At 48.6% G+C, this 14126-nt stretch overlaps 1 protein-coding gene across 1 annotated transcript in view; it reads left to right on the top strand.

Moving 5' to 3' along the window:
- GABBR2 (gamma-aminobutyric acid type B receptor subunit 2) overlaps positions 1 to 14126 on the top strand; it is a 356730-nt gene that overhangs the window by 50226 nt on the left and 292378 nt on the right. The gene's annotated exons all lie outside the window — the stretch shown is intronic.

Here is a 14126-nt window from a genome sequence, read left to right on the forward strand (position 1 = left end):
GGGTCATGTGCTCTCTTCTCAAGGTGACGGTGCAGCGAGGGGTGGAAGGCAGGCTGCATCAGGTGGGATTTGGGGTCACAGGTGACAGGAACTCAGATCAAGCTGACTTCAGGGGAGAGACGGAAGCAGTTGGGTGGGAACGGAATCACTCCCGGACTTGGTTCTTCTCTCCCGTCCCTTTCTGATTCTGTGTTGGCTGCGTTGTCTTGTAGCTTTTCTCCTCTTGGTGGGAAGACAGCAGCCAGCTGCTCTCAGCAACACCAGGAAAAAAAAAAAACAGATTCATTTTGCTAACAGAGGAGACAGAGGCCCCCAGATTGAGCCTCAGTGGACCTGTTGGGGTCAGCGCCCATCTCTGCCCCTGGCACTATGGCTGTGGGGATACGGTTGGCTCACGTGAGCTGAGAGCAGAGGAAGGGTGGAAAGCCCATGGAAAATACAGGCTGTGTTTCCAGGAAGAGGAAGGCATGGGCATTGAGCTCATTCTTTCCCTCTCCCTAAGGAGCTCACAGTCTTATTGGGGGAAGCAGACACAGAAACATCAAGAGGGGTCCCAACTAAAATAAAGGCAGAATGACATTTTTGCTCTATTAAAATCTTTATATCAGCAAATTTCAGGAACAGAGACAGAGGGAGGAAAGTCTGCTACACACGTGGAACTGTGATGCCTGTGTGTGTGTGTGTGTGTGTGTCTATGTGTGTGTGTCTATGTGTGTGTGATGGGCAGAGCCTAAGCGGGGATTTCCTGTTGGAAATGACCTTTCTCTGTCACTGTCGCTGCCCCACTGCTAGCCTCTGGGCACTCACCATGCCCCACCGCCATGCCGCCCTGACCGCCTGCCGGGATCTTGCACTAGTAGGTGGATGTTTATCCCAGCTCCCTTGACCCCAAAGTCCCCAGTGGACTGAGTCCAGTCACCCGCGGCAGGAACCTGCTCGACAGAGCGCTCTGGATTCCAACTCCCCTTCTGTTTCACTTCTGCTTTTCCTTACTGGTGTTTTTTTGGGTCATCTCTCAAATAAACATCCTCATTCCAGAGTCTGCTTCTGGAGAAAGCAGCTAAGACAGCCTGGAAGAATAAGTAAGACTTGGATGTTTATGCATGCTCAGTTGCCTCAGTCGTGTCTGACTCTTTGTGACCCCATGGACTGTAACCTGCCCGCTCCTCTGTCCATGGGATTCTCCAGGCAAGAATACTGGAGTGGGCTGCCATTTCCTTCTCCCAGGGGATCTTCCCAACCCAGGGGTCAAACCCGCCTCTCCTGTGTCTTCTTCATTGGCAGGTGGATTCTTTACCCACTGAGCCACCCGAGGGAGGGAGGTGATTAGGGTGGAGGGAAGGTAGAAACAACGCAGGAATCACGCGAGGGGAAGTTGGAGATGGAACAGAGTGCACAGAACATAGAAGAGAGACAGTGGATTCAGTTTGGCCCAAACAGCACTTCTCAAATCTTTTTGACTGTGATCCATAGTAAGATGTGCATTTTATAGCGTGATACAGTACACCTACACCTACACACGCACACACACTCATAGACATATCTAAAACAGAATTTTCATGAAACGAAAGCTTCCTGTGTGCGATGCAGTCTGGCATTTCTTATTCTGTTCTATTTTAAGAAAAATTCCTGGTCAGGACCTGCTAGATCAATTTGGTGTCTCACTTATAAAGTGGGATATGCAGTTTAAAAAACACTGGACTAGAGGCAGTGGGGTAAGAAGCAGAGTACGGGTGATAGGGGAGAACGTTAGGTTAGATGAGCCCTCAGAGGCGCTTGAATGTCAGGCTGAAACATCTGCGCTTGGTTGAGAGTGGTGGGAGCCACTGCGGGTTCTCAGTAAAGGTGAGCTTCAGCAAGCTTATGATGACGGTGTAGGGGAGGGGCTGAAGAAGCCAGGAGACCTGTGAGGAGCCTGCCTTGTGGTCCAGCTGAGATGCCCCAGGGTCTGCTTAGAGCTGGGGAGGGGGTGGAGAGGCGGGAGCCATTCCCTGGTGAAGGCACCTGGCCTTAGTGCCTAGTTGGGCCTGAAGACCAAGGAAAGGAAGAAAGAGACGCTGGGGGCTCCAGGAGGCTCAGTGGAGGAGGGCGGGGCCAGCGCCTGCCTTGGTTCCCGATGAACTATTTATCAGGGCATGAAAGTTTCATTAATGTTATTCCGGTCTGCGAGTCTGGAAACGTCATAAAGAACTTGTTGACTGGTCAAGCAGCTTGTGCTTAATGCATCCAGGGAGCAGAACTGTTCCCAGGGCTGTCGTAAGTGGGAAGGAATCGTGCTGCAGCCGCCTTGCTTCCTGATGAATTTCACTCTACACAGCACCCCTCTCTCCCCTTGGGTGAGGCCCTCTGGCTCCCCCCAGCCCCTCAACCTACTTACTGCAGGATTCAGATGGAGCAGCTTGGAGGGCGGGGGGCTGGTACTGCGTTCTAGCCGTTCATTCACAACGCTTACCTAGCCAGGGGCCCACTGGATGCTGAGGATGCTAATTTGGTCCCTCCCTCCTCATAGTCTTACTGGGGAACCAGACAGAGAAACGCAAAGATACTACGTATAAAAGTAGCTCAACTAAAGTGAAGGCAGAATGGAATGTCTGCCTTATTAAAACTGGTGCAAAAATCTTCAGGAACAAAGATAGAGGCAGGAAGGAGAAATAACTTTTTGAACACCAGTGATGTGGCAGTTGCATGCTTGTGGCTTTATTTACACTGGACGGTTTGTCCTGCAGTAACTCGGTTGGTGTTGTATGAATCTGTAAGCAGTCCTCCAGTCAGAATTACCTGTGTGTGTAGGGGTATGGTGTGTGTGCGTGACATGTGGTGTGTGGGAGTGGGGGGCATGGCATGTGTGTGTGTGCGCGCGTGCATGGTGTGTGGGGGTAGTAGGCATGGTGTTTGTGTGTGTGTTATGTGTATTGTATATGGTATGTGTATATGTCAGTTACAACACAGATCCTTGGGTCCCATCCCAGACCTACTGATTCAGATTCTCTGTCTGTGCAGAGGTGGAGGGGTGTGGAGGGAGCCCAGGAGCCTGCATTTTACAAGGCCGCCAGGCGATTCCTATGTGTGCTAAGGTATGAGACTCTCAGAGGGAGCAGCTGGCAGGGAGAGGCTGGCACTGAGTGGGCAGCTAAATCTCAGGAAGGGGCTCCTGGGTCCAGGGAGAGGGTGAGTGGGAATGTGGGAAACCAGGATTTTCTTGGCCCATCATAAGTGGGTCTTGTCTTTGAAACTTTTTCTTCTGCATATGCATGTGTGAGAGAGATGATGATTCGATATGAGGCTGAAATTTATGCCAGGTTAATTAAGTTGTGTTTGTAGGAAAAGTGTGTCACTACAAGGCATGCAGTTTCTCTTTTCCTGGAGGGGGGGCGGGACCCAGTGGTCCTGTCCATCCCAAGGCAATGCCAGGCTCCTGGCAGCTGTCACGTCCATGGGTGTGGCGGTCCAGGTTACCCCAGCCACGCAAGGCAGTGAGTGACAGGCATCTGCATGCTCAGTGGACACTTTGGGCAAATAGGACCTGTTTCTGTGGTGGTTGCTGGATGTCTCGGAGCAAGAGGCCCTGCTGGAGAGGACGCTCTCTTGAGATGTCTTAGGCACGGGGCTCCCAGCGTTCTCCATCACTGTGCTCCGGGCAGAGCCACACACTCACCTTCACTGCCTGTGGGTCAGCACACAGTCTTTTGGAAGGAAGAAAGGAAGTACAGGGCAAGGGGAGAGGAAGAACCAGCCCTGCGTGGGAATGGGGCCCTGGTTCCTGCCTATCCCCACCAGGCTCTCTGCTCCCCTGGACAAGTCGCTTCCTTCTCCAGGTCTTCTCCAGCTTTAACCTGGAGGGTTTGAACTCGATTATCTCTAAGTGCACGCGACCTCAGACGTTTTGAGTCAGTGATTAGAATTAGACAGCAAACATTTCTCATTAATCTAGAACACTCATTGGATAACTGCAGAGTTATGTATTTTGTTCTAGGTCTCTTTCCAGGTCTTTTCATCTCTTTGTTCCCATTTTGTACTCCTATTTTTACCTCCTGTTTTTTTCCTCACTTTCTTCAAAGGGATTTGGGAAGACAGACCTGGGTGTGGATCCAGACTGTACCACTTCTGTCTGTGTGACCCCTGGCAGATTATTTATAGGTTATATAAGCCTTGGTTTACTCATATGACAAACAGGAATAGTAATAATAATATCTATCCTCTGAATGTTTTGTTATTAAATGAGATATTCAGGTATACGACCTAGTTCAGTTCTGTTCAGTTGCTCATTCATGTCCAACTCTTTGTGACCCCCATGGACTGCAGCATGCCAGGTTTCCCTGTTCATCACCAACTCCCGGAGCTTGCTCAAAATCATGTCCATTGAGTCGGTGATGCCATCCAACCATCTCATCCTCTGTCGTCCCTTTTTCCTCCTGCCTTCAATCTTTCCCAGCATCAGGGTCTTTTCTAGTGAATCAGTTCTTCGCATCAGGTGGCCAAAGTATTGGAGTTTCAGCTTCAGTATCAGTCCTTCCAATGAATATTCAGGACTGATTTCCTTTAGGATGGACTGGTTGGATCTCCTTGCAGTCCAAGAGACTCTCAAGCGTCTTCTCCAACACCACAGTTCAAAAGCATCAATTCTTCGGCACTCAGCTTTCTTTATAGTCCAACTCTCACATCTATACATGACTACTGGAAAAACCATAGCTTTGACTAGACGGGTTTTTGTCAGAAAAGTAATGTCTTTGCTTTTTAATATGCTGTCTGGGTTGGTCATAGCTTTTGTTCCAAAGAGCAAGTGTCTTTATTTATTTATTTTTCTCTTTGTATCAAGTGTCTTTTAATTTCATGGCTGCAGTGACCATCTGCAGTGATTTTGGAGCCCCCCAAAATAAAGTCTGCCACTGTTTCCATTGTTTCCCCATCTATTTGCCATGAAGTGATAGGGCTGGATGCCATGATCTTAGTTTTCTGGATGTTGAGTTTTAAGCCAACTTTTTCATTTTCCTCTTTCACTTTCATCAAGAGGCTCTTTAGTTCCTCTTTGCTTTCTGCCATAAGGGTGGTGTCATCTGCATATCTGAGGTTATTGATATTTCTCCCAGCAATCTTGATTCCAGCTTGTGCTTCATCCAGCTTGGCATTTCTCATGATGTACTCTGCATAGAACTTGAATAAGCAGGGTGATAATATACAGCCTTGATGTATTCCTTTCCCAATTTGGAACCAGTCTGTTGTTCCATGTCCGGTTCTAAATGTTGCTTCTTGACCTGTATACAGGTTTTGAAGGAGGCAGGTCAGGTGGTTTGGTATTCCCATCTCGAAGAATTTTCCACAGTTTGCTGTGATCCTCACAGTCAAAGGCTTTGGCATAGTCAATAAAGCAGAAATAGATGTTTTTCTGGAACTCTCTTGCTTTTTTGATGATCCAGCGGATGTTGGCAGTTTGATCTCTGATTCCTCTGCCTTTTCTAAAACCAGCTTGAACATCTGGAAGTTCACGGTTCACGTGTTGCTGAAGCCTGACTTGGAGAATTTTGAGCATTACTTTACTAGCATGTGAGATGAGTGCAATTGTGCGGTAGTTTGAGCATTCTTTGGCATTGCCTTTCTTTGGGATTGGAATGAAAACGGACCTTTTCCAGTCCTGTGGCCACTGCTGAGTTTTCCAAATTTGCTGGCATATTGAGTGCAGCACTTTCCTGGCATCATCTTTTAGGATTTGAAATAGCTCAACTGGGATTCCATCACATCCACTAGCTTTGTTTGTATGTGATGCTTCCCATCTAGCGTATAATAAGTGTATTCGATTTCTGTTATGGCTGTTACAAGTCACCACTAATTTGGCTTTTAACAACACAGACTTATTATCTCATAGTTCTGGAGGTAGGAGATACGACAGGGTCTTGGTGGGATAAAGTCAAGATGTTGTCAGCAGTGTTGCATTCGGGAAGATCAGAGGGGGAATCTCATGGAGACTGCAGGCTCTTGCTTGGCTCCTGGTCTGTCCTAAGGTCGTGACGGGCACTCGCGTCTCAGGCTGCACGGCTCTGATGTTCACTTCTCTGCCTTCCTCTCCCACAAAGTGTGAATCGCCCAGTTGTGTCTGACTCTGTCCACTCCATCCTCTGTCCACGGGACTCTCCAGCACGATTCCTGGAGTGGGTTGCCATGCCTGCCTCCAGGGGATCTTTGTGACCCAGGGATCAAATCCAGGTCTTCTGCATTGCAGGTGGATTCTTTACCATCTGAGTACCAGGGATGCCAGAATGCCCACTTTTAAGGACCCTTGTAATTAGAGTGGGTCCACCCAGGTGACCCAGGATACTCTGCCTATTTCAAGGTCAGCTGATTAGCAACCTGAATGTCGTCTGTTGCTTGATTCTCCTTTGTCATGCAGCGCCGTCACAGATTCCGGATATTAGGATGCATGCGTTCTTGGGGGACCATTATTTCTGCTGACCACAAGCCTACGATTATTAGTTATGTTCATGAAAGCCATTACTCCCACCTTTCCCTTTGGAAATAGGAGTGAGGGGGGGATGCCGGAAAAATGGGGGAGGGGAAGGCTCTCCAAGCCGCTAGATGCACCTTCCTTTCCCACAGTTGGTGAGTGCAGAGCCGCTGGGTTAGGCCTTGTGTGTGGAGCTCACCTTTGTACCAGGCTGCCTGTGGCAGGGAGATTGAACTTACTCAGAGTCAGTGCAGAGACCCAAGCTTAGGGGACTTGGCGCTGGAGGAAAGTTTCAGCTCAGTAATGTCTGTTGGACGTTTTTAATGGTCACAGCTCTTCAAAATTGGGATGGGTCTCCCTCGAAGGGAAGGAACTCCCTGTCCTTGGAGGTGTGTAAGCGGAGGCCCAGCAAGCTAGATCAATGTTTCCACACGTCTCTCACCAGCAGCTTCCCGGAACCTCACTCCAGACCCACTGAAACAGAGTCTCCAGTAGAGGGCCTGGGACTCTGACTTACAGGAGACATTGACCCAAAGGATCTTTCACCCCTGAGATGCTTTGCTCCTGAAATTCTTTTTTGCTTTTCAAAAACCAAATGAATCTGTGTGCTTAAATCCCCATCGCTCCTCTGTGAGGGACTGACTGCTCTCCAAGAGTGTGCTTCAATTTCCTGAAAGCTCTTGGGGTTGAACCCTCTGCTCAGTGTGAAACAACCTGAGGGCCTGCCTTTGCAAGTTACAGGCGACCCTCAGAGTCCGGAGAAGGGTTGGGCAGCCCCACGATTCATTTCTCTGGCCACGGAGGTAATTTCTGATAAAGTCTTGGCCTTTTGTTTTCGCCAAGTACCTTGATGGAGAATTGAAATTGGTTTTCTCTCCCCAGTGCGTCTTTTCACATGAACTTAAATTGCCGGAATTTCTGGCGTAACCTAATATGTTGTCATGCCACCCACATCATTTGTCACGATGAAGAAAGGTGGGGAGCACAGGCCTGCTTCCTTGGTGAGGTTTGCCACCTCCTTCTTGCAGTCATTGCTGGAGCATATCTATGATGCAGAAACGCAGGCTCTATAACACACAGAATCAAAATGAGGGGTATGGTGGGATGTGCAAGGGAGCTGGGGAGCTAGTGGTGGTGTGCTGGGCATGTGGTGGAGGCTGCAGTCTGCACGTTAAGCACACGCGTGATTTCTCATGCACGCTGGAGGCTAAGAACCACCATTAAATACTCAGCTTCATGGGCAAAAGGAGCTAAAGAGAGGCAACCTTTCCCCGGTCTAGAGAGACCATCTTTTACTTCCTGTTCTGCTTTCTTGTCTTCCTCCTGCAAACACTCCTGTACCTGCTCTGGCCACACTAAGGCGGTCTGCATTCCCCCAGCATGGCGTGAAGGTCCACATTGCCTTGCCTTTCCTTGGGCAGTTCCTTCTGCCTGGTCTGTTGCTTTAAATAAGAAATTATTTATTTTTTGGCTGTGCTGGGACTTTGTTGCTCTCTGAGGGCTTTCTCTAGTTGCGGTGCACAGCTTCTCATTGCATCGGCTTCTCTCAGCTCACAGGCTCCGGGGCAGGCTCAGTAATGTGGTACCCCGGGCTCACTTGCCCCATGGCATGTGGAATCATCCCAGACCAGGGGTCGAACCCACGTCCCCTGCATTGGCAGGCGGATTCTTAACCCCTGGACCATCAGAGATGTCTCGTCACATTTGACTTAAAGGCTCAACCTACAGATGCCTCCTTCTGGAAGCCTTCCCTGATTCCACCTCGGGAGGCAGTCACACCTCCCGCCCTTTGCTTTGTCTGAGCTAGAGTAGGACAGTTCACTGAGTTGTGTCATGAGTTCCAGATAGTATTCCTGGCTCTGTCTCCCACACTGTTGTTCTGGGAATTAACTGGGTGGCGGTCTCTCTCATTCTCTCCCTCGGCAGGGTCACTCTCTAGACGTGTGTGGAATGCAGGGACCACCCCGCCACTTCTCACCTCCGACACTTTCCCTGGTGTGGCCTCCCAGCCTCAGTGGCTGTCCCAAAATGCCCCGTGGTTGCTCTAAGCTCTGAACGTGCCATTTCTGTGAATCTTTGATGAAAATAGAGACAGAGCAGTATGCTAATCAGGGAAAGATTGTCTTTATAGAGTACAGCTGATAAGATAATTTGCATATTCCGGTTCATTGTTGTATTTCGAGTAAGTTACGTTATTCCTTAAAGGAGCTGGGGCCCAGTGGCTTCCAGGAAGATTTAGCAGGAGATGTACTCTCAGAAACAGGCTGGGTGTCATAGACCAAGGTTAGATCGAAAGTTAGGGGATCACAGGGAGGCAGATATTTTAGGTCAGTAATAGGAAGGGCTTTGACGGTCAAAGTTGCCAGAAGCCAAGAGGCTTCCCATCACTTGAGGGGTGTTCGAGCAGAATTTGACTGAACTCTGCTCAGAGGTTTGATAGAGGCTGAGAGGCTTGGCTGTCATACATTCCAGTGTCAGGAATCACCGGATGTCTACACTTTTGATGGGCATAAATTATTAGTTTATTATCATTTTATATTTACTAACAATACTTTGTTAGTCTCTTAGTATTCCAAGGTTGCCATAACAAAGGCCACTGCCTGGGTGGCCTGAAGCAACAGAAATTTGCTTTTTTCACTTTTCTGGGGGCCGGAAATCCAGAGTTAAGGCGGCAGCAGCGCCGTGCTCTCCCTGAAGGCTCTCGGGCAGAATCCTTCCTCGCCTTCTCTGATGGCTCCTCACGTTCTTGGGCTTGCGGCAGCACCCCTCCCATTTCTGCCTTCACCTTCACATGGCCTTCTTCCTTGTGTATCTCTCCCTGTCTTCTCTCAGACATAGAGAAGGACACCAGACCCTGGACTTAGGGCCCGCTCCAAACCCAGGGTGGTCTCACCTCAAGATCCTTCACTGATTACATCTGCAGAGACCCTATTTCCCAATAAGGCCAGATGCTGAGTGTCCAGGTAGATGTGAATTTGGGGGAACACTACTTCACCCACAAAAAATGTGTGTAAAACATTCCACCAGGAATGTGCTCACCTTCTAATGCCCTGCCCCAGGAAGAACCATATTCTTGTTGGTTAGGCCTTCACATGGATAGACTGGAGTAATGGGAATGATGTTTCTATCAAGGGGCCACATCAGGGGAACCCAGCTGGGAGGTACGCTGAGGCTCTTTGCCCATCTCCCGATCACCCCTGAGGTCATCTGTGTCTCCTGCATGCTGATGGGGTCCCCCCTAAAGGCCCCACTGACCTTCTCTGGGTCCCTGTCTCTAGGCCACTCGGCCACATATGGCAGCTCTGAAAAGGCACCTCAGCCATACCCATGGGTGGCAGACAGATTCACCACAACTTCAGCTGCTGCCTTCTGAAATCTGTCACCACTTGTGTGTGGGGACCAGGCTTCCCAGGGACTGCTCTCAGCCAGCACTGAGCTGAGCAGGGACTCTAGATCAGACCCAGTCACGGGAGACACAGGTCTCCTCTGATGACACCGTGGGTTCAAAGGCTCCCCATCGGCCTTGCTGGGCACCCCTCGGACTGCATTGCCACTGTCCGCCCTTCCCGAGTGTTCTCTGTCCTGCTCCTGGGGTCAGACAGACACTGTGGCCTCCTGCTCTCCCAGCCCCATTCTCTCTCTGAATCCTTCCCCCTGTGACAATCTTTCTCATCTAATCCTGCCTTGGCGTCTGCTTCTCCGAGGAATTAGACCAACACAGGCTGGATGCCTTGGCCTCCTCCTCCTGAGGGCTGGTTTGGAGAGGCATTCCTGCCAGTCCCTCAGTTACCCACAGCAATGACTGGCTCAACAGCTTGCCCTGCATCCACGTTTTCTTCTTGTCTGTCTTGCCTCTTGGCTCCCTTGCAGGATGGCTGGCTTCTCTACTGTCAGGCAAGCTCTGCTCTTGGGGAAACTAACACAAATGCAGATTGGGAGGAAGCCTCGATTTCCTATAAGGATATTTAAGACATGGACTCATACACGTTTAGATTGGGACCCAGCTTCCTTTTACAGATGCGACAGTGTTGGCCCTGGGAAGACTCAGTCACCATCTCTGACGTCTTTTTTCTTTTGAGGAAGAGGCGAGGGGGGGATTGCACTTTCTTTGATTTTCTTTGCCTTGCCAGGTTCTAGACTCTCCCCTTGTTTCTGTTCCTCTTTGTTGAGACTTCCATGGCACCTCTGTTTTCCTTGATCCTCTTCTCCCCCTCCCCGAGGCATCACCTGGGAAAGACCATCTCCTTACCTCTCCTCCTTACAGAGCCATTCCCTGTAGTTGGTGATTGGACCCACTGATGTTTATTTCCAGGGTCTTTCTTGTTCTAGGATGGTTTTAGATGAGCTTTAAAACCATCTGCCTGCTACCGGCTCCTCTCCCCTCTACAGTTTTCCCCAAACTGCAGTTCTCGGCACTTGCTCTCACTGAGATTTTGACTTTGCTTTTCCACTTCTAGGTAATTTGAGGTTTGGGGAATCTGCATCTTCTATCTTGTTAAAGGTGTGCTTATTATGTGTTCTTCTTGTTCCTTACTGTTCCTTGGAGACTGTATTGGGAGTTCGGGACTTAGATGGCTTGCATCACCTCATCCCCAAAATCTCTCCTTTGCCCCTGGCATTTTTGCTGCCCTTTTGTGGTGAGGAGGAGGACCCCACACTGAGGTCTTCTTCTTCTTTTTTTTTTTTTTTAATATTTTGTTGTTTTCTTTTTCTTTTTTCTCCCATTTATTTTTATTAGTTGGAGGCTAATTACAATATTGTAGTGGTTTTTGCCATACATTGACATTAATCAGCCATGGATTTACATGTGTTCCCCATCCCGATTCCCCCTCCCACCTCCCTCCCCATCCCATCTCTCTGGGTCTTCCCAGTGCACCAGCCCTGAGCACTTGTCTCATGCATCCAACCTGGGCTGGTGATCTGTTTCACCCTTGATAGTATACTTGTTTCGGTGCTGTTCTCTCAGAACATTCCACCCTCACCTTCTCCCACGGAGTCCAAAGTCTGTTCTGTACATCTGTGTCTCTTTTTCTGTTTTGCATATTCGGTTATCGTTACCATCTTTTTAAATTCCATATATATGCGTTAGTATACTGTATTGGTGTTTATCCTTCTGGCTTACTTCACTCTGCATAATGGGCTCCAGTTTCATCCATCTCATTAGAACTGATTCAAATGAATTCTTTTTAATGGCTGAGTAATATTCCATGGTGTATATGTACCACAGCTTCCTTATCCATTCGTCTGCTGATGGGCATCTAGGTTGCTTCCATGTCCTGGCAATTATAAACAGTGCTGCGATGAACACTGGGGTGCATGTGTCTCTTTCAGATCTAGTTTCCCACACTGAGGTCTTCTGACAAGTGGCATCTGGAACTGACTTGCACTGGCTCAAAAGAGCTCAAGGTAACTTGTTGGGAATGTTTGAAGCTGGCTGACTCCAAGTTGGTAGCTTGATATGGGCAATGATGGAAGTATTCACAAGGCGGAAACCGTCCACTGCCTCTAACCAGGCTGTCCCCTACACTCAGGTGTTTATGAGACCTTGACCAGCACACCCCCAGCTGCGTACAGTTGTGTTTCTCCACTAGCACGTGCACTTTCTGAGACTGCGGAGTGCGCCGCGTTGCTTCACACACAGAGGCCACGGGGGGTGCTGAGTGAGTGAGCGACACCAACTGGGTGTTCCAATTGCTTACCAGTCAGCGCAGAACGTCCCGAACCTGGGGGTGGGACAGCCGTCCTTCCATCACTTTATGATGCTCAGGGGCCTCGTGGGGCAGGAAGTCGCAGGGATGGCTTGTCCTGCCCTGTGGTTTGGGAAGACTTGACGTCTGAGCTTAGCTGAGACTGTCAGAGGCCCAGCACACGGTGTCTCCGTGTGGTTTGGTTTCTCCCAGCAAGTGGCCGGGCTTTGAGATGGAGCCTCCCGAGAGCCCAGGAAGAAACCCTGAGTGCATGTCTCAGGAGCAGCAGATCACAGCTGCATGGCCTTTATGACCCCATCTTACAGGTCATGTAGCCTCACTCTTACCATACTTTGTGACCAGAACACTCACAAGTCTTCTCAAATTTGAGAGGCGGGGACGGAGACACACAGTCTTCCTCTAAAGGGAGATATGTCTACGAGTTTTGGTGCCGTGTTTTCAAATGGCCACACTGACATTTAGTACCTGCTATGTGCCAGATGCTGTATATACATCATCTCTATTTTTTCACCACTATCTTGAAGGTGTTGTTATTATTTCTCTTTTGCAGATAAAGAAACAGGTTCAGAGAGGTTAAGGAGCTTGCCTAAAGTTACACAGCAGTAAATTTATCACTGTGACCCTTCTACTAAGACTTACTTATTAATTCATTAATATGAATTAATTCGTTCATACTTATTAATTAATTCATTAATTCATGGAGTGTGCGGTGACTTTTGTCAGGCTGGGGCGACAAGGATAAATAAGACCCAGCCTTGCTTCTGAGAGCACAGACACAAGGTCCGTGTGGCACGTGCACATCCAGCTGACGGTGGTTGGATGTGAGCAGTCACTTCATTCTGCCTAAAAGTCAGTCAAGGCCACGTGCACAGAAAGTGCTGAGTAATTGCTCTTGTCCAGGCTAATTCAGCTTTGTAACCTCAAGTCTGAAGTCAGTAGTGTGGAGTACTTTAAATTAGCTGTAAAATTTCAATCCAATTGCTAAACTGCTTAAATTATCAAGTTTGCTCATTGCTAGTTGAATGCATGCATAATTAATTTTTTTCTAAAGTCTGGACTAAAAGCTGCTGAAGTCAGGTTTTTTTTCTTGAATTGGATTCAGATGTCACAGGGAAGTCTTTGGTTTTATGATGTAACCCATCGCAGCGCACAAGTTTAAAGGATTTTTAGTTGAGCTCTGTGTTGGGGAGCGAGAGGAGTTAGAGGGCCCAATATTTTAAAATTGAAATTACATTCTTACCGCTTGAGAGATGAGTCTCCGTCAGTGATGATGACACTGACAGTAACAATGACAATATGAATCAGAGTTCTGCTGTGTGATTATCAGGATTGACAGCTCGCATTTGCCGAAATCTAATGTTAGAATGTCAGCTTCCTGGGGGCAGGGATATCTGTCTGTTCCATTACCTGTTTATCTCCAGTGTGTAGGATAGTTATTGGCACATAGCAGACACAATAAATATTCGTTGAATTCATGTATTAGCTATTGTGATCAGAGCAGTGCCCCTACAAGATAGAAACTATTGCTTTTCTCATTTCACACACGAGGAAGCTGAGGCTTAGAAAGGTAAGGTGTCTCTTCCGGGGTCGCACAGCCCGGAAGTGGGAGTCAAGCCTTGAACCCAGATTCCTGGACTCCTTGCCCGGTGTTTCTTTTTCCTTACGTGTGTAAGCACCAGGGAAGTTCATGAGGTATTTGTGAATCCCCTCATCTATCACCGGTAGTTTTTATATTATTTATTTATTAAAAATTAAGTGTGCTCAGTCGTGCGGCTCTTTGTGGCCGCATGGACTGTAACCCACTGGTCTCCTCTCCCCGTGGGATTTTCCAGGCAAGAGTGCTGGAGTGCGTTGTCATTTCCTTCCCCAAGGGAATCCTCCTGACCCAGGGATTGAACCCGTGTCTCTCGTGTCTCCTGCATTAACAGGCCGGTTCTTTACCAGTACTGCCACCTGGGAAGCCCAGTTTTTATATTAACATA

The sequence above is a fragment of the Cervus canadensis genome, chromosome 14 (genome assembly GCF_019320065.1).
Source record: "Cervus canadensis isolate Bull #8, Minnesota chromosome 14, ASM1932006v1, whole genome shotgun sequence".
Classification (NCBI taxonomy): Eukaryota; Metazoa; Chordata; class Mammalia; order Artiodactyla; family Cervidae; genus Cervus; species Cervus canadensis.